This window comes from Medicago sativa, chromosome 8 (assembly GCF_051527215.1).
Source record: "Medicago sativa cultivar Bolivia chromosome 8, Bolivia_mono, whole genome shotgun sequence".
Lineage (NCBI taxonomy): Eukaryota > Viridiplantae > Streptophyta > Magnoliopsida > Fabales > Fabaceae > Medicago > Medicago sativa.
In genome coordinates, this window is record NC_140756.1 from 27,107,749 (window position 1) to 27,126,614 (window position 18,866).

The 18,866-nt window shown below is 36.6% G+C and overlaps 1 non-coding gene across 1 annotated transcript; it reads right to left on the bottom strand.

Moving 5' to 3' along the window:
* Positions 1 to 6,447: 6,447 nt before the first annotated feature.
* On the bottom strand, positions 6,448 to 6,554 carry LOC146898017 (small nucleolar RNA R71). The gene has a single exon (XR_015024295.1). It is a non-coding gene; the product is annotated as a small nucleolar RNA R71 (small nucleolar RNA).
* Positions 6,555 to 18,866: the final 12,312 nt, after the last annotated feature.

Here is an 18,866-nt window from a genome sequence, read left to right on the forward strand (position 1 = left end):
ATAATTTTTCATTTGATTTTACCCAGCAATGATTTTATAAATAATCTAAAATATGAGCTTATGAAATATCATAATTTAGAATTCTCATTCGTTGATTGCATAGGCCTGCCAAATATATATTATTGAAGGGGATTAAAGAATAAGAATAATATTTTTTTTTGTGGTGGCCGGGATTCGAACCCTAAACCTTGCATATATTATGCATTGTACATACCAACTAAACTAAGCTCTCGAGGACGATTAAAGAATAATATTAGTGAACGCTTATTATTTCTTGAATGCTCTAATTGATAATATGAAGCTGGTCTTTTTCAATTCAAAAACAAAACTTAATGGAATTATTTTAAGAGCTAGTTAGGATAGATTAAACATAAAATCAACAAGACATATACAAATTATTTAGTGTTGATGTGATGGAATCACACATTTTTTATTTAAATATTAATTACACAAATAGCATTATATTAGAATACTCTCTGTGATATATTTCTTAAGAGTTAGTCAACCACTTTATTTGGAGTGGAGATATAACTCGCAAAAAAATCTGCACGGTCGCTTGGGATATGGTTTGCAAATCAACAAAGGAGGGAGGTCTTGCTGTTAGAAATCCTCTAATGGTAATAATAGCTTCTCTCCTTCACCTTTGTTGGAAATTGCTAACTAGTGATGATCAATGGGCTGTTATGTGCCGTGCTAGATTTTTGAGGGCGGGCAAACCTGTTTCTTATTCCATCTCTTCTTCTATTTGGCATGGTATTAAACATCACATTCACACCGTTAGAAATTACTCAACTTGGACTATTGGTGATGGCACCAAAATTCTGTTCTGGACGGATCGTTGGCTTCCACTGCCCATTGTAGAATATCTAAATATTCCTAGGGAGGTCTGAGACACCCTCACCATGACTGTTTTAGCTTATCTCTGATGGCAACTGGACCCTTCCTGAATACTTGGTTTCTCAAAATGCTGGCTTAGTGCAACAGATTTTGCACATCACTCTACCTATATCCCCTTGCATCGACCAGCTGAACTGGAGCAGTGCTCCTGACTCCTGAGGGTATTCTGACTAATAAATTGTCTTATGATTTTTTCAGGGGGCAGGGATTAAGATGCCCTGGTGTTCGCTGCTTTGGAATAAGTATGTCCCACGTACTAGAGCTTTTGTTTTATGGAGGCCGATTCATAACAAGATTCCTACAGATGATAACTTGCGTAAACGTGGTTGTGTGATTGTTTCTCTATGCTGTTTTTGTAAGTCAAAGATGGAAACCTCCTCACACTTAGTTTTTTCCTGTTCTGTAATTACTAAAATATGGCAATGGCTTCAAGAGGTTGCTCCTCACTTAGATCTCACAAATGGATGTAATTTTCTGCGTAGTTGTGTATCCCAGGGAAATAAGTTCTCTCACCAGGTTCTTCTTTCTGTGACCTCTCATATTATTTGGCAGATTTGGGTGGGGAGAAACCGCAGGTATTTCAACGGCATGGAGCTTCCCATGTACATATTGATAGCTAATGTCATGCATGGCAGAAGTGGAGCTTAGTGTAACATTAATGAATGGAGCTAGCTCTTCTTCTATTTTTGACAAGGAATTATGAGTTTTTCTGTATCTTGCCCGAGCCTGAAAGGTAGGTCCTTTCCTCATAAGTCAGTTGGCTTCCCCCTCGTAGAGGCTGCAGGAAGATAAACATTGACGGTTCTATTATTGGTGCGCCTTCCTGTGGTGCTATTGGCGTGGTGTTCCGCGACTGTGAGGCTAAATTTCTGGGCGGATTTGTCCAAAATATCGGGCATGCCTTTGTGTTTGTGGCAGAATTGTATACTGCGATGTATGCTATTGAAAAAGCGGTGGAGTTTGGCTGGTCTGTTTTCTGGATCAAAACAGATCCCTTATTGGTGGCGAAAGCTTTCTCTCAAAATAACTTGGTTCCTTGGCCTTTGCGTGTCAGATGGAAGAACTGTTTAGCTAATTAGTTGTAAATTTGAATTATAATTTTTATCATATTCATAGGGAAGGGAATTCTGTAGAGGATGCTTTAGCTAAGAATGGACACAGCTTGCCTAGTTTAGACTCACAATGGTGGGAAGAGCCACCTCTTTTTATCTTACCTTTGTTGCATAGAGATGAGATAGGTTTACCTTATATGAGAATTTCAAACTTGTAAGTTGTATACGGGTTCAGGCCCTTCCTGGCTTTTAATTTTCTTTATTTGATCAAAAAAATAAAAATAAATAAATACTTGGTTTATCTATTTGTATCTCTATTGCAACTGGATGAATAAGAAATTAGAAGTTCATTTCTGCACAATTCACAAATTGCTTTGTGGTATTGCCAAAGCAATTTGTTCCAAGGGAATAATAATTGTGATAATTGGAATGAACCAAAGAGTCTATTTTCCAAGGGCCGAAGTTTTGCCTCTCCGATTTGCATTGAGAGTTTCACTATGAAATAAGGTGTGAAGACTATTAACTCTCTAAATTTTCATATCCCATAATTAAGAATTTATGTTTACTCGAAACGAAATTGCAATTTTGCATGTTTTGATTAAAGTGCTACAAAAGTTTGCAAAATAAATCAACACTTAGTTGAAGTGCTACAAAAGTATGCATATCCACTCTATTTATTTTTACAGATGTGTCTGCAAAAAATAAACTCAAAATTTGAAATCTTGGTTGACATTTCCATTATTTTACAAGGAATGTTACTTAAACAACCATTCTATGGGACAACCAAAATATACAAACAAATGTAGGTTTTGGCACAAAAACCAAAGCAAAAAAAAGAGAAAATGATAACATGATGTGAGTGTGAAGTATAAAATTGTCATAAAAGTTGTCACAAAATGGTTATTCAAATATCAATTCTTTTCGTTTTCTAAGCTTCTAGCAATTTAAAAAATTCATAATTAATCTGTTTCTCGTCGGAAAATTCTATTCTTATGTAGAAAGTCGTATTTTAACATCATAAACATTCCTCCAAAATACATGAAAAAAAAAATCAATCTCTATATCACTTTTCACGATTTTATGTCTATATAAAAAAATAGGACGACCAAAATAAGAAGAATATATTACTTCCCAACCTTGCATCTCTTGTCCAACACTTTAGTATATAGTGTTCAGGAATTAACTTAATATTCATGACATCGAAAACTATCAAAGTATGACTACATAAGGTGCGTCTCAAATTTATGACAAACACAAGAAACTTTTTGTATCGTAGGATATCCCATAACTATTCTCTCTTTTACATTATCATAATATAAACATAACTTCTTATTTGAACTAAAATTAGTGTAGATTTACTCTGTGATTAGTTTGAGAAGATATCTTACACATAACCTCTTATTTGAACTAAAATTACTGTAGATATACTTTGTAACTATAAAAGATAGAACACTGTTGTCATGATTCTGACGTTTTGTAAGCTAGAATACCAGCTACATTCATCGTAATGTTTATTGGCATAATGATCAAATTAAGAGTAGTAAAGTACCTTTTTCTCATAATCATAAACTATAAAATATCAAGAAAAAATTAATAGCAGGACTGAAACATGAAAACTATCACCTAAACCACAAAATGCAACAAAAATGTTATTATATGGAAGACAAGAATAACCTGTTTGAGAAACTTCTCGTGCCTGTGTGAGAAATTATTTATTGGCATCAAACACTAGTAAAACCAAATGGATGTGATCAATATTAAGACAATCTAACTATTGAGAAATAGTGAATTTAACAAAAGTGTTGTTTTAAACCCACTTGGGTTGTCCTGGTGGTATTGACTTGGGATCTGGGAGTGTGTTCATCCTCGAGTTCTCATGTTTGATTCTCTCAAGTGTCAATTTAAGTGGGCTAATTTAGCTTCTTCAAAAAAAAAAAAAAAAACAAAAAAAAAGTGTGTTTATAAGGAGGATAAATGAATGTGATCAATATTAAATAAATTTAAACACCATCTAACTGTTATTTGCATCTATATTAAGACCATACATTTGAATGAGACAGAACTGAAGTAAGGGCTATGCTTAAGCTTTTATCTAACTGTTATTTAGGCTTGTTCAAATCTGATATAGTTCTCTGTGATTAAATCATTTATTTTTCAGTTTGTATCAAAATGGGTGATCTATCTGGTTCAACAAATTTGTTTGCTTCTCCTTCACCAACCGTCCAGAACACGACTTCTATGCAACCACCTGGAAGCCGTAGAGATAGATCTGCTGTTTGGAATGACTTCACATTAGATCCTAACTCAGCAGACATAGCTATATGCAACCATTTCCATAAAAGGCTCAAGTATAATGGGACTAGTTCGATGGTAGCACATTCTAAGATTTGCAAGAATAACCCGAATAACGAAGCTAACAAGAGGCAAAGAGCAGTTTCGTCCCAATCCCCTTTAGTGCCTAAATTAGATCAACAGAAATTGAGGTATTTACTTGTGAAGATGTTTATAGGCTTGGAACTTCCTTTCACAAAAGTTGAGCATCCAGATTTCCATGAACTTGTAACTAACTTGAACCCAAAGTTCAATCTTATATCATGCACTACACTTGCACATGATACTCTGTTGCTATGGGATGTAGAAAAGGCAAAACAGAAGATCTTTCTAGGTCAACACTGCCAAAGCGTTTGTCTACTTGATGAGTCATAGATAGTCTAATTTATTGCCTTATTTAGTTTAGTTTTATTTAAGATTTGATTTGATTTTATTGCATTTTATTTCCTTTTAGAATATTTTACTTTAAATTGCTTTTTATTTTATTTTAGGAACGAATATATGGTGGAAGGTGTCTTGGAGCAAAAGAAAGAGGACTGGAGCAAATACAGTGCGAAAATACGAAGATATGGAACAAAAATATGTTCCCACCAAGTCAGAAGCTTGGCACGGCCAGTGCCAACATGTGGCACGGCCGTGCCACCTCCAGAAGCCTCTTTTGCTGCTTTTTCTTCGGGCCCAAGTTACCCTGTTGCAGCTTTACTGTTTTACCCTCTTAGTTGCTTAGTTTCTAAGTCGATTGTAAAGCTATAAATATAGTAGCTCTCCACCATAAACATTCACCCTTTACTTTGTTTATTTCAAATATTATTTCAATAAAAAGTCTTTATTTCCCTTTTACTTTCTTTGCAATTTATTTTACTGTTTTTCTCTCTTCTTCCCCCATGTCTACGATGAACATGAGTGAGTAGACTTCTTCGTCTTGGGATTGTTGGGGAGTCTAATGACTCAATCCTAAACAAAACAAGCCTAAACCCTAATTTCTATGTAACCCTAATTTCTAATCTAGATTCACCGTCTTAACGTGGATTAACAATTATCAAACTGTGGAAGCGAAAGCGGAGGGTTTCATAATCGTTAATCCATCATCCCAAACATCAATTCATAAAGCGAGAGCGGAGTCTTGATGTTGGAAGAAGTGAATTTAGACAATAATTGCAAAACAGTGAAATAGTCTTTGCAATTATTGAGACAAAGAGTAGTTTCAATCCTCTATGCATCTTCTAGTGATCATGTCAGCGAAATAGGCTTGGTTGCTAGAAGTAAACTCTCACCGGACTTTCATCGGAAAGGTGAGGGGCTAAGGGAAACCGGTCTTTAGAAATTAGTGTGTAAACCATGAAATTAGATGTTTAGGTCTTGTCTAGTGAAGGATTCGTCATTATGATAAACCAATGATCCCGAGGCCCTTTATTATTATTGTTTTTACCTTCAGCAATAAAACTCCCTTTTTCTAACTTTCTCTCCTCTAATCATTCACTAAAAGTTAATTAAGTTGAACAACTCCCTAGCGGAACGATACTCTTACTTACTACTATTACTTTGATAGGTCGTGCACTTGCGGTTTGGCTTTATCAAGTTTTTGGCGCCGTTGCCGGGGAGTTAACTAATTTAATTAGCTTTTTCTTAGTGATTAGAATTCTCTCTTCTTTCTCTTTTCTTTTTATTTTTAATTTTTCTGTTATCGTTAACTTCTTGGGTTCTCAATTTTTTTATGCGAAAAACCAGAAATCGAGTTGTAATAATCAACGAGATCGAAAGGTATTTGCATAGAAGAAGGAGAGCGGCACAAAATAACACCGCCATGGCCAGTCGCACTCTCAAAGAGTATGCGACGCCATCTACGGCTGAGCCACAAGCTGTTATTGTGTACCCAACGGTTGAGGATGACAATTTTGAAATTAAGCCTGCCCTACTTAACTTGGTGCAGCAAAACCAATTCTCGAGATCCCCCATTGAGGATCCCAATCTTCACATCTCTGTTTTCCTACAAATTAGTGGAACCATGAAGGAGAACCAAGAAGCCGTAAGACTTCATCTCTTTCCCTTTTCCTTAAGGGATAGAGCTAGCGCTTGGTTCCATTCCCTCGAAGTCGGTTCCATTACTTCATGGGATCAGATGAGGCAAGCATTCCTTGCCCGTTTCTTTCCACCATCTAAAACCGCTAAACTTAGAGACCAAATCACGCGGTTCAACCAAAAAGATGGGGAATCTCTCTATGATGCGTGGGAGCGTTTCAAAGAAATGCTAAGACTTTGTCCCCACCATGGCCTAGAAAAGTGGCTTATAGTCCACACTTTTTATAATGGCTTGTCTTATACCACTAAGATGTCTGTTGATGCAGCTGCAGGTGGAGCACTTATGAATAAGAACTACACGGAGGCGTATGCCTTGATTGAAGACATGGCTCAAAATCATTACAAATGGACCGACGAGAGAGCCACCACTAGTTCTTCATCCTCCAAAAAGGAGGCAGGTATGTACGAAGTCTCTAACTATGACCACCTTGCTTCTAAAATTGATACACTAACCGAAAAACTTGAAAAACTCAATGTTAGTGCTATCAATTCTTCTTCTACTCCTTCTTGTGAAATATGTGGTATAACTGGTCATGCTGGTGTTGATTGCCAACTAGGTAGTGCTATTAATGGTATTGAGCAAATGAATTATGCTCAATACAACCAAGGGATACGACAAAATCAAAATTTTTATAAAAACCAAAATCCCTATGGACAAGTAGCACCACCCGGTTATGCAAACAACCAAAGATTCACTCAGAAATCCAATTTGGAAATTTTGTTGGAAAACTCTATTGCCAACCAAACCAAACAACTTCAAGAACTTAAAAACCAAACCGGATTTCTGAATGATTCTCTTTCCAAGCTCAATACCAAAGTTGATTCTATTGCTACTCACTCTAAAATGCTTGAAACTCAAATCGCTCAAATAGCCCAACAAGTGGCTACCTCTTCCCAAACACCGGGAGTCTTTCCTGGTCAAACCGAAGCCAATCCCAAAGCCCAACTTAATGTCATATCTTTTGGGGGTAGTAAGTTAAACGAAACTTTTGCTAAGGTTAAAAACATTGGGAAAGAAAGTGTCAAGCCTTTAGGTGATAAAATTGTGATAGAAGAAGCAAAACCGCTTGAAGAAAACAAAACTCCATCCCCCTTAAATCTTGATAAGCTTAAACTAGAGGGTAAGTTTGAAAAATTTGTTAACATACTTAGGAAGATTTGCATTAAACTTCCCTTTGCTGAAGCTTTGTCTAGGATGCCTCTATATGCCAAGTTTTTAAAGGAAATTTTTTCAAAGAAAAGAGCTATAGAGCATAATGAGACAATAGCCTTGGCTAAGGAAACTAGTGCAATCATCCAAGAAGCACCCCCTAAGCTTAGAGATCCAGGTAGCTTTTCCATACCGTGTGAAATTGGGAATGAAACCATAAACAAAGCCTTATGTGACTTAGGAGCTAGTGTTAGTTTGCCGCCTTTGTCTCTTCTTAAAAGGATAGGGATAGGAGAGTTGAAACCTACTGAAATGGAATTAAAGCTAGCTGATCGTTCTACCATGAAACTTGTAGGATTCGTTGAGGACATACCGGTTAAAATAGAAGGGATATATATCCCAACTGATTTTGTAGTCGTTGACATTGCGGAGGACGAAGACGTCCCCATAATCCTAGGTAGACCCTTCCTAGCCACTGCAGGAGCTCTCATAGATGTCAAGCACGGTAGGATAGTCTTTCAAGTGAGTGATAAGATGGTAGGATTTGAGCTGGAAAATGTTATGAAGGGTCCCGCTCTTTACTCCTGTTGCATGCTTAACGATCATGTTGTGAAAGAACGTTTTATAGCGTCATCTACACAATATGATATCTTTGATCCATTCTAAGGACTCTTTCTAACCGTCAAGCTAATGACATTAAAAGAGCGCTTTGTGGGAGGCAACCCACGCATTTAATCGCTTTTGTTTTGTTTTTCTTTGTTTTAAGTTGTTTTGTAGGTAATTGTCCAAGTGTGATTCGAAAAAAATCAAGAAATTGAAAAATTCTGAAGCCCCCAGGACCAGAAAGGTGGCACGGCCCGTGCTAGGTATGGCACGGCCGTGCCAAGTTTTTAAGGAAAAAATGATGTTTGAAGTCAGAAAGATGGCACGGCCGTGCCCGACCTCTTGTGCCTATATACATAAATTTTTCTCTTCTTCTTCCTCATTCTCAAACCACAAACCTCTCTCTACTTTCAAACTTCTCTCTAAACCTCCATAACCTTCAAAACTTCAAACCCTCATATCTCCCTCAATTCTTACCCAAACCACTCAATTCTTTCACCAATCAATCACAAACTTCCTCCAAAACAAAAACCACCAATCAAAAACATCTTTCATCCATCCAAACCCATAATTCACCAAAACCCTAATCTTTCAAAACATAACCCAAACACCACAAAACCTTAACCAATCTCCACATCCAAACCAACAAACCTTCCTTCAACATCAACCCTAACCCTAAACCAATCCTTTCCACCAAAAATCTTCCCAAACCCTTAACCTTCAAAACCAAATCCAACAAGGGTCAATGGCTTCAAGAAGAAGTGGCAAGGAACCAGCAAGCTCTCAAGGAGGACCTCCCCCAAAGAAGCAAGCACAAGTGAAGAATCATGGAATCCAGTTCAAAAACAACAAGCAAAGGGACAGGTATAAAAATCTCATCCCTAAACACTTGCATCCTTCTTGTTATCCTGATCCCAATACTTTGGATGTGCTAGAGCTTTTTGATGATGTTTCTAGGCTGATAGGAAAGTTAGGATGGACTGAATTGCTGAAACCTATGCGGGGTTATGAAAATTTCACTTATGAATTCTTGAGCTCAATAGATTTTACCAAAGATAAGTTGGATTATGATAACCCTAACCATAGAGTTGTTTTCCGGTTGATGAATATTGATTATGACATGTCACTTCAGCACTTTTGTGAGGCCTTAGGTTTTGCAAATGAAGGATATATTCATGATCATTGGGATCCTAGTCTAAAACCGGCTAACTATGACCCAGCTGCCTTTTGGAAACAAATCACCGGTCTTAACAAATACGTCCCTAGGGCGAACAAAGCTAGCAACATTCACAACCCCGTACTTAGGTACCTTCAGAGGGTAATGGCTTGCACTATTTGGGGTAGAACCGAGCTAGGAAACACTAGAACCGATGAATTGTTCATGTTATGGGCAATGCTCTACAACCACCCCGTCAATACTTGTTTTTATTTGATTGATCACCTAGACTTTGTCGGTACTAGACCGGCCGGTAGAGGAGACATAGTGGTGGGTGGCATCATTACATATATAGCTAGGTGTTTTGGAGTGGGTGAAGATGAGGGTATCAAACCAATTGAGGGAAACAATAGGCTTAACATAGAAACCCTTATTGCTATGAATTTCATCAAACATCGTCCACCCCTTCATTACCAACTTAAGCTAAATGTGCCAATCATGTTTTTATTGCCTAACCCATCTCGGACTACCACCGAGGTGGAAGAAAATTGGTTGTATGTTAATGATGTGCAGGTTCTTGGTGAGCAAGATGATGATGAGGGAGAAGGTGCTAACTTGCACCATGATGAAGGAGAGGGTGCTAACTTGCACCAAGAGAGGTACCATGGCCATGAAACCGGTGAGGTTAATGAAAATCAAAGATGGACATGGATTCACAATGAAATCGAGAGGATGAGCACCGAGCAACAAAGGCAAGGTGTTGAGATCTCCGGCCTTCACAATGAAGTTCAAAGGGGCAACCGTGTCAATGATGAAAATAATGAGATGCCCCGCCGGATGATGCAACACCTCCATCTCCAAGGTCCTCCTTATGGACCCCAATAAATTGTGAGCTTTGCTCTTGCTCTCTTCCCTTCTCTCTTCTATCTCTCTTTCTCCTACTCTTCTTCTACTCCTTCTTTCTTCTTCCTCTACTTCTTCTTCTCTTTTAATTTCATTTCTTTTTGAATCATTGAGGACAATGCTTCCCCTAAGTGTGTGGGGGGGGGGGGGGGGGGGGGGGGGGCTAATAAAGTGTCTAGAGTCGTAGTGTCCAAACTCCCTTGAACTTTATTCTTTTGTTTTGTTTTTATAGTGAGAGGCATGACTAGTAACTTGTTTTTAATGTAGAAAATGGCATGAAAATTTTTGTTTTGTCTCTTCTTTAGGTTGCTTCTTGTACATAAAAGTAGTTTCTTGTGTTTCTTATGTTCATGCTATACCCACATCTTGTTCTATTGTGAAAATCTCCAATGAGAAAAGCACTCGGTTGCAATCCTTGAGCAAATGTATGAATAGGTATTTTAAGGAACACGTTCTATCTTTAGTGTTAACTTAGACCCTTTAAAGTCTTAAGAGTAAAAGTAGTATAAGTTTGTGTGGGAAATTAATCTATGTTCTTAATTGTTATATCCTTAATTGTTAAAGTTAAAATGGGGCGGGAGAATGGCACCAACATGTGGGGGAAAGGACAATCCCTAACTTCCTAATTGTGGTGGTGACTCCCTAATTTGAACCTAAAATGAAACAAATTCATCAATGCTAGGGGGAAAGGACAATTACATCCAAAAAGACTTCCTACGCGGAGATGAAACAAATAATAATTTTGCAGCACTGCTTAGGGTGATTTTGAATCTAGGGGGAAAGGACAATTACATCCAAGAAGACTTCCTACGAGGATAGATAGCCCCTAAGCATCTGCAGCCCCTTGTGCTTAATTGTTAATCTAATCTAATTTTAACTTAAATTCCCATCACTCTTATATGAAATGAAGAAAGGACTTTTCTCGGTTACTTTAGCACTAAGGATAGAACTTATTCCTCATAATATCTGTCTTATACAGGAGCAAGAAAAGGGTTGGACTGCACACACACACTCACTTGAGACTTGATGTTGGGTAGAATAGGTTCATGAGAAGTATTTGAAATTATAATTATTGTACTTGAAGCAAAGCCTTTCTTTTGAGACATGTGTTCTTAATATTGCCATGAATAAATATTTTGTTGCTGCTGTGTCTATTGCCTTTTGCTTGAGGACAAGCAAAGATTCAAGTGTGGGGGAGTTTGATGAGTCATAGATAGTCTAATTTATTGCCTTATTTAGTTTAGTTTTATTTAAGATTTGATTTGATTTTATTGCATTTTATTTCCTTTTAGAATATTTTACTTTAAATTGCTTTTTATTTTATTTTAGGAACGAATATATGGTGGAAGGTGTCTTGGAGCAAAAGAAAGAGGACTGGAGCAAATACAGTGCGAAAATACGAAGATATGGAACAAAAATATGTTCCCACCAAGTCAGAAGCTTGGCACGGCCAGTGCCAACATGTGGCACGGCCGTGCCACCTCCAGAAGCCTCTTTTGCTGCTTTTTCTTCGGGCCCAAGTTACCCTGTTGCAGCTTTACTGTTTTACCCTTTTAGTTGCTTAGTTTCTAAGTCGATTGTAAAGCTATAAATAGAGTAGCTCTCCACCATAAACATTCACCCTTTACTTTGTTTATTTCAAATATTATTTCAATAAAAAGTCTTTATTTCCCTTTTACTTTCTTTGCAATTTATTTTACTGTTTTTCTCTCTTCTTCCCCCATGTCTACGATGAACATGAGTGAGTAGACTTCTTCATCTTGGGATTGTTGGGGAGTCTAATGACTCAATCCTAAACAAAACAAGCCTAAACCCTAATTTCTATGTAACCCTAATTTCTAATCTAGATTCACCGTCTTAACGTGGATTAACAATTATCAAACTATGGAAGCGAAAGCGGAGGGTTTGATAATCGTTAATCCATCATCCCAAACATCAATTCATAAAGCGAGAGCGGAGTCTTGATGTTGGAACAAGTGAATTTAGACAATAATTGCAAAACAGTGAAATAGTCTTTGCAATTATTGAGACAAAGAGTAGTTTCAATCCTCTATGCATCTTCTAGTGATCATGTCAGCGAAATAGGCTTGGTTGCTAGAAGTAAACTCTCACCGGACTTTCATCGGAAAGGTGAGGGGCTAAGGGAAACCGGTCTTTAGAAATTAGTGTGTAAACCATGAAATTAGATGTTTAGGTCTTGTCTAGTGAAGGATTCGTCATTATGATAAACCAATGATCCCGAGGCCCTTTATTATTATTGTTTTTACCTTCAGCAATAAAACTCCCTTTTTCTAACTTTCTCTCTTCTAATCATTCACTAAAAGTTAATTAAGTTGAACAACTCCCTAGCGGAACGATACTCTTACTTACTACTATTACTTTGATAGGCCGTGCACTTGCGGTTAGGCTTTATCACTACTGCTGATACATGTACATCTATCCAAAATCTCTGCTACACGTGTCTTACTGCCCACTTTATTGACAATAATTAGACCTTGGAAAATAGGGTTTTAAGTTTTTGTCAAGTGACAGGCCATACAGGAGAGGTTAGGGCAAACACTATTGATAATTGTTTGACAGGATGAGGACTTAATAATATCTTGACTGTCACACTTGATAACGCCTCCTCAAACGATCTTGGAATTCAACATCTGAAGAAGAAGCTATTATCTTGTAATAGCTTACTTATGAAGGGGGAGTACATACAGTTGCGCTGTTGTGTGCATATCCTAAACTACGTTGTGAAGGAAGGGTTGAAAGATATTGAGAAGTCTGTTTTAAAAATCCGAGGTGCAGTGAAATATGGCAGGTCCTTGTTAGAGAGTCGGACCCACCCGAACCAAAGAGGAGGACCCAAAAACCATTTTGGATGAAGGATTTTCATTTTAAATAAATCCAGAAACTTTTATGATTTTTATGTATTGGACTCTTTGAATTCTGCTCTTTACCCAAATGGTTTTGCTCACTCCCAAAGTAAAAGTCCAAAATGCCCCTACGCAACTTAACATGCGCTAGTGTATTTTGAGCTTATGTTAAGTCACGCTACGCAACTTAACATGCGCTAGTGTATTCTGAACGTGACTTAAGGAACAATATAACTAGCGCATGTTAACTTACGCTACGCATGTTAAGTTGCGTAGGGGCATTTTGGACTTTTACTTTGGGAGTGAGCAAAACTATTTGGGTAAAGAGCAGAATTCAGACTCTTTAGCAAAATCAAGTGGCCAAGGCCCATGTAAAGGCAACCGAGCCCAATAGAGGAGGGTGACCTAGGTATTTAAGCATGTAATTCTCACATGTGATCTATGAAAAACCTAGTTGCATTTTTAATTCCTTCTTTTTCTCTTTCTGCCGTTTTTCTCTTTCCTTTTATCCTTTAGTATAGCTTGATTTGATTGGTAGCTGCATAACTTAACATCAGTCCTCTCCTCATAGGTTTGCAAAATTCAAGACGTGTAGAAAGGTCGAACACCGAGTACAAAGGTCTTGTGTGTCTTGATTTAGAAACTAGGTGGAATTTGACTTATCTAATATTAGACTCAGCTTTGAAGTGCAGCGATGCATAATTACCAAACTTATGTATAGTTTCCTCGTAAAAAATTGAATCAAGCTGAGCATGTGACAACTACTTCACAATAACACAAGCTAATGAGTTACTACACTTTACATTTTTCACATTCTTTATCGCCGAGGTCATCATGAAACCGACGATCATGATAATATTCAGTACAACATAAATAACAACCAAACAGACCGTTTCTAGGCATTCTGAAACAAATATAGTAACATCTGCCATTGCCTTTACTAAAATGCAAAACTGAACTTTATTGTTTTACAACATGGAAGGGGATTATCCTAGTATCTATCACTTAGACTCTGTTAATGTTAAATTCAGAATTTCACCTGTTTTTGCATTTTTGCTGTGTTTTTTTATAGCTTGATTTGATTCTTAGAGTTCTGAGATGTGATTATCAGTACACACATGCCTTATTGAATCTGTGCATAGTATTTATATATGAACTAAAGGATACAAAAGTGATTGTGTAACACCCATACTAAATTTATCTAGAATATTTAGCATGTGCATTAACTTTGTACTTGATACATTAAAATTTACATCATAATTTTGACCGAATAAATATATACATCAATACAAGTTCGTACAACTGATAAACTGCCAACTGTCACATACATATATCTGATCCATATTTGAATATGAAGAAATAATCTAAAGCTGGTACGAAACAGGCATTTGACGATAACTCATTCAGTTGCATATATTCCTCCTCTTTCTACGAGAAACCTAATGATCTGTAAAATAAATAAAAGGATTGGGATGAGACAGAATGTCTCAGTGAGTTCCACCTATCCTAGGTTATAGGCAATCTAGGGGAAACCTATGATCGCCATCTGTCTATACTCAACCTGTTTCAGGTTTATACTGTTCTTTCTACATAACTTAGCGATCGGGGGAAAACTACGATCGCTAATCTGAATACTATCATAGTATCTTATCATAATCATAATCGTAATCATATCATATCGTCTCATCTTTCATAATTAAGTCGGAAAGTTAACGTTGAACAAACATTATTGTCTGAGTTCATTTTATGGAATGGACCCGAGTGGAGTAACCCCGGATACATCCCCATACATAACCAGTGAAATTTCCTATCTAAGGCTAACACCGAGCTCCTCTTGTCGACGTGTAGGCCTCCTTACGGAAAGTATCATGTTATACCCTAATTTTGGACCTAAAAATACTTGTTCAAATTCTCTTTCATCTTTGATATATGTCTATTACTCTTGAAGAAATTGCCAATTTGCTATTGTTCACACTGACATTTTACTCTGCTTTATCTCTCAACTTAGTTTTACGAATCTTTTCAACTGTGCATTTGTCTGTGTTTTCTTGCATTTCAAGTCATTCAAAATACTTTTCTTGCATTTCAAGTCATTTGAATTTGTCTCTGATCAATTGCATCTCTCTCTGCATTTTATTTCAATGTTATTTGCAAAATTCATGAAAAAGGGTATTTTAGTCATTTCCTGCATTCAAATTCATTTTAATTCTTGAAAATTGTTGGGTCTTTTCATTTGATTTGTATAAGTCCTTGTTTAATTCCATGACAAAATCCATTTTAAGAATTGCATTTGAAGTCATTTTAAATCAGGTTAGCCCCTAGGGGCATTTTAGTCTTTTCATGTGGTAAAGCCCTGTTTAATTTCTTAAAACTATCTCTGAGTCTTTTAAATTGCTTGTATAAATTCTTGCTTTAGTTCGCTGTCAAAAAACCATTTTAAAATTGCATTTGAGTCGTTTTGAGTCGTTTTAGTCCCTAGGGGGCATTTTGGTCATTTCACACGAAATTTCGGCAGAGAGAGGTTACTTTAAAGTACCTCATTTAAGTAATTGGTTCGTTTTAGTCCGTTTTGTCATTTTTAATCGTTTCACTTTACGTTATATTCAAATTACGTTTTTTTACCAATTTTATTTTAATTACATTTTTAGTCCTTTTTGTCATTTTGCATTTTTAGTCCTCTTATTTCAGTTAATTGCAGAATGGTCCAAAGTTTGTTACAAGTCCAGTGCCACATGTCATTATCTTACTGGTCCAGGTCCATACATGTCACCTATAAAAGCCAGTCATCAGTCAAAGTCAAGGATCACCACTCATTTTTTGCCAAGTCACCACAAACACCTTCACATTTCTCTCTCTCCACCAAAACAGATCGAAAACCCAGAAAATTGATGAACACGTTGAAGTTCATCAAGAACATTCAATCGTGATTCATCCCCAATTTTCCAGAATCAACATCAAATTCACCAGAATCATCACAATCCAAACCAAACTCGTCACAATTCATCACAGATTCAACCAAGTATCAACACAATCTCTCAAGACCGAATCAAATTCGATCAAGAAAGCTAGCATAAGACCAAACCGAACTCACACAGAAACAAACTCATAAAGATTGAGCCAAAATCATCAAAACCGAATCAAAGTGTTCAACAAAGTCCAATCAAATCCCAATTCAAGTCAAATCAAAACCCTAAGGTTTCGAATCGAACATCAAAGTGGAAATCGACAGCGAAAGGAGCTTGAAGCTACGAATCACGCAACAAACACCTCACAAATTCAGTTTTGCATCAAGATCGTGATAGAGACAAAGGAGAAGACGAGGATTTCTCCAATTTGTTCGAAGATTCGCGAAGCCTTCTTTCTCAGTTCGTCGTTTTCACCGTTAAAACACTGAGGTAATCTCGTCTTCCTCTCTATCTCTCCGTTTGTTGTTGTTTTCGAATTAAAGAAATGTAGATCTAGGCTCGTATGTGGTTTGTTTCGAAAATCCAGTACTGGATTTGAATAGAGGAGAAGAAGACGGAGCTGTTGATATAAAAAAGTTTGAAAAAAAACAAAAAAAATAAGCTCCGGCGGCGGCGCCGCCACCTTAGGGCGGCCGGCCACCACGCCGGAGCACCTATCTTCATCTTCTCCATTCAACCAGTCCTAGAGAGAGAGGAAGAGAGTCTGTAACTTTAGAGAGAGAAAAAAGGGGCTAAAATGAGAGGAAACCGGTTTATAAGATTATATAGGCCTGGGGTGGGTCGGTTCAACCCATACCTGTCCCAAACCCGATCCAGTGGCCACCAGAGGCCCAATTTCCATGGTTTGCTATGCCCTCCCCCCCCCCCCCCCCCCCCCCCCCCCCCCCCCCCCTTTCTTGCATGTTCTTACTGATTCCTTGCTAGTTACACCCCCCCGCCTTGCTTAAAATTCTCATAAAAATTCTTAAATTTTTTTCATATGTTCTTGATATTTTGCTTGACCTTCTTGTGATGTTTCTATGTGTCAAAGCCTGAGGAAAATATATGTAGTATTTTTTTTTACTATTCTTGTTAAAATTGGTGATTTTCTTGTACATTTTAAGTCTAAAAGTTCTTTAAAAATTCCTAAAAAAAATTCCTATGTGTTCTTGATCATTTTCTTGATATTTTTGTGATGTTATTATGTGTTAAGTCTTGATTAAAAAATAGGTGATATTTTCTAGTTAATTGTTTACTATTTTTGTTGAGAAAATTGTGGAGTCTTATATGTTTTTGTGTCTAAAAATTCTTCAAAAATTTTAAAAATTTTCATACACATTTCTTGATAGTTTTGTGGTATTTTTGTGATGATTTTTGCATATTAAAACTTGGAAAGAATAATGTGATGGTTTTCTTGCTATTTTGTGATGTTTGTATTAAAAAAATTTGTGAAAATTGCTTGATTCTAATCCCAATTTCTTGATAAAAGTTTGTGACCTATACCATATGATTTTGTGAAGTTTTAGCTACTGATTGTATGTACTTTTGCTGCATGTGTATGAATTGTGTTCAATTGCTTGGTTTGCAAATTATGTTTGTGAATAAATGATGCAAATATGCTTAGATATATCATGGATCTTGACTTGAATGTGTTCTTATAATTCCCATATCATTAATTGTAGTAAAACCTTTAGAAAATTGTCATGATATGAGGATTATAGGTCATATATTTGTCTTGATGTCATGGTAAATTTTAAGTGTATTTTGCCACTTTTAGGTTAAGAGTTTCATTACTTTTTGTCAAGATTTTTTAGTATTTCTTTTGCTTATAATTTTCATGCTATTACACCTTAAGCCACTAATCCCTTTGCTTCTTGTTTCATGCATTTCACAAGCATTTCACCCTCCATCTCATATTCTTAGTCCTCATTATCATACACTTTAAAATTCATGCAAAGATTAGAATGTAACACTTAGGAATTTTTGTACTTTACTTTTATGCAATTTAAATTCTTGCAAGACCATAGAATGTATCTAGGCCAATGATGTAAAGGACAATGGACTCTAATGATGTACACCGACACAAGCACCGACACATGCACACACCTCACTTTAGATGTATGGCTAGGATATGCATGTTTAGATGTATGTTTAGGATTGTATGTTTAGATGAATGCTTAGGCTTTACACTTAGGAAAAATCATTTTCCAAATAAACATGAACAACATCACTCAAATCTTTTTCCTAATAAACTTTGGGATCCAAATTCCCATTGATTTTCCCTTTCTTTTCTTAAGCAAAAATCTTAACAAATTCTTAATCATACTTTGACTTTCTTTTGCAAAATAACTAATTCAACCTCACAATTTCACAATCTTATGCCCTTGAGGCCTCTCTCTCTCATTCTTCAAAATTCCATTTTCAAACTTAAAATCAACCAACAAAAAACAAAAACATTTTTTGGAAGAGAACTACGGTGGATTTGATCCCTTAAAAGGGTACGTAGGCAAGGAAACAATATTCCTTCAATTCAAATAAAATAAAAATTCAAATATTTTATTCTCCCTCCAATTCTTCACTTAGTAAACTCTTAGGCGTAAATATCACTTTCAAATAGCATTTAAAAATAAAGCGCGCGCGTAGAAAGTAAAAACGGTTCCTATAGGATACTATAGTCGTTATGGGTGCCTAACACCTTCCCGTAGCGAAAACAACTCCCGGACCTCGATTCTCAAGGGTTTTGCTTATTTTTTCCTTTCCCAAGAAAAAATGAGATATCAAAGGTTAAAAAGGTTCAAACGTAATCAATGTTTGACACCCGAAAACCAAGATAAAACATATCCCATCCCACTAGCGTGAACCTTCCATATCTCAATAGCGTGGTTA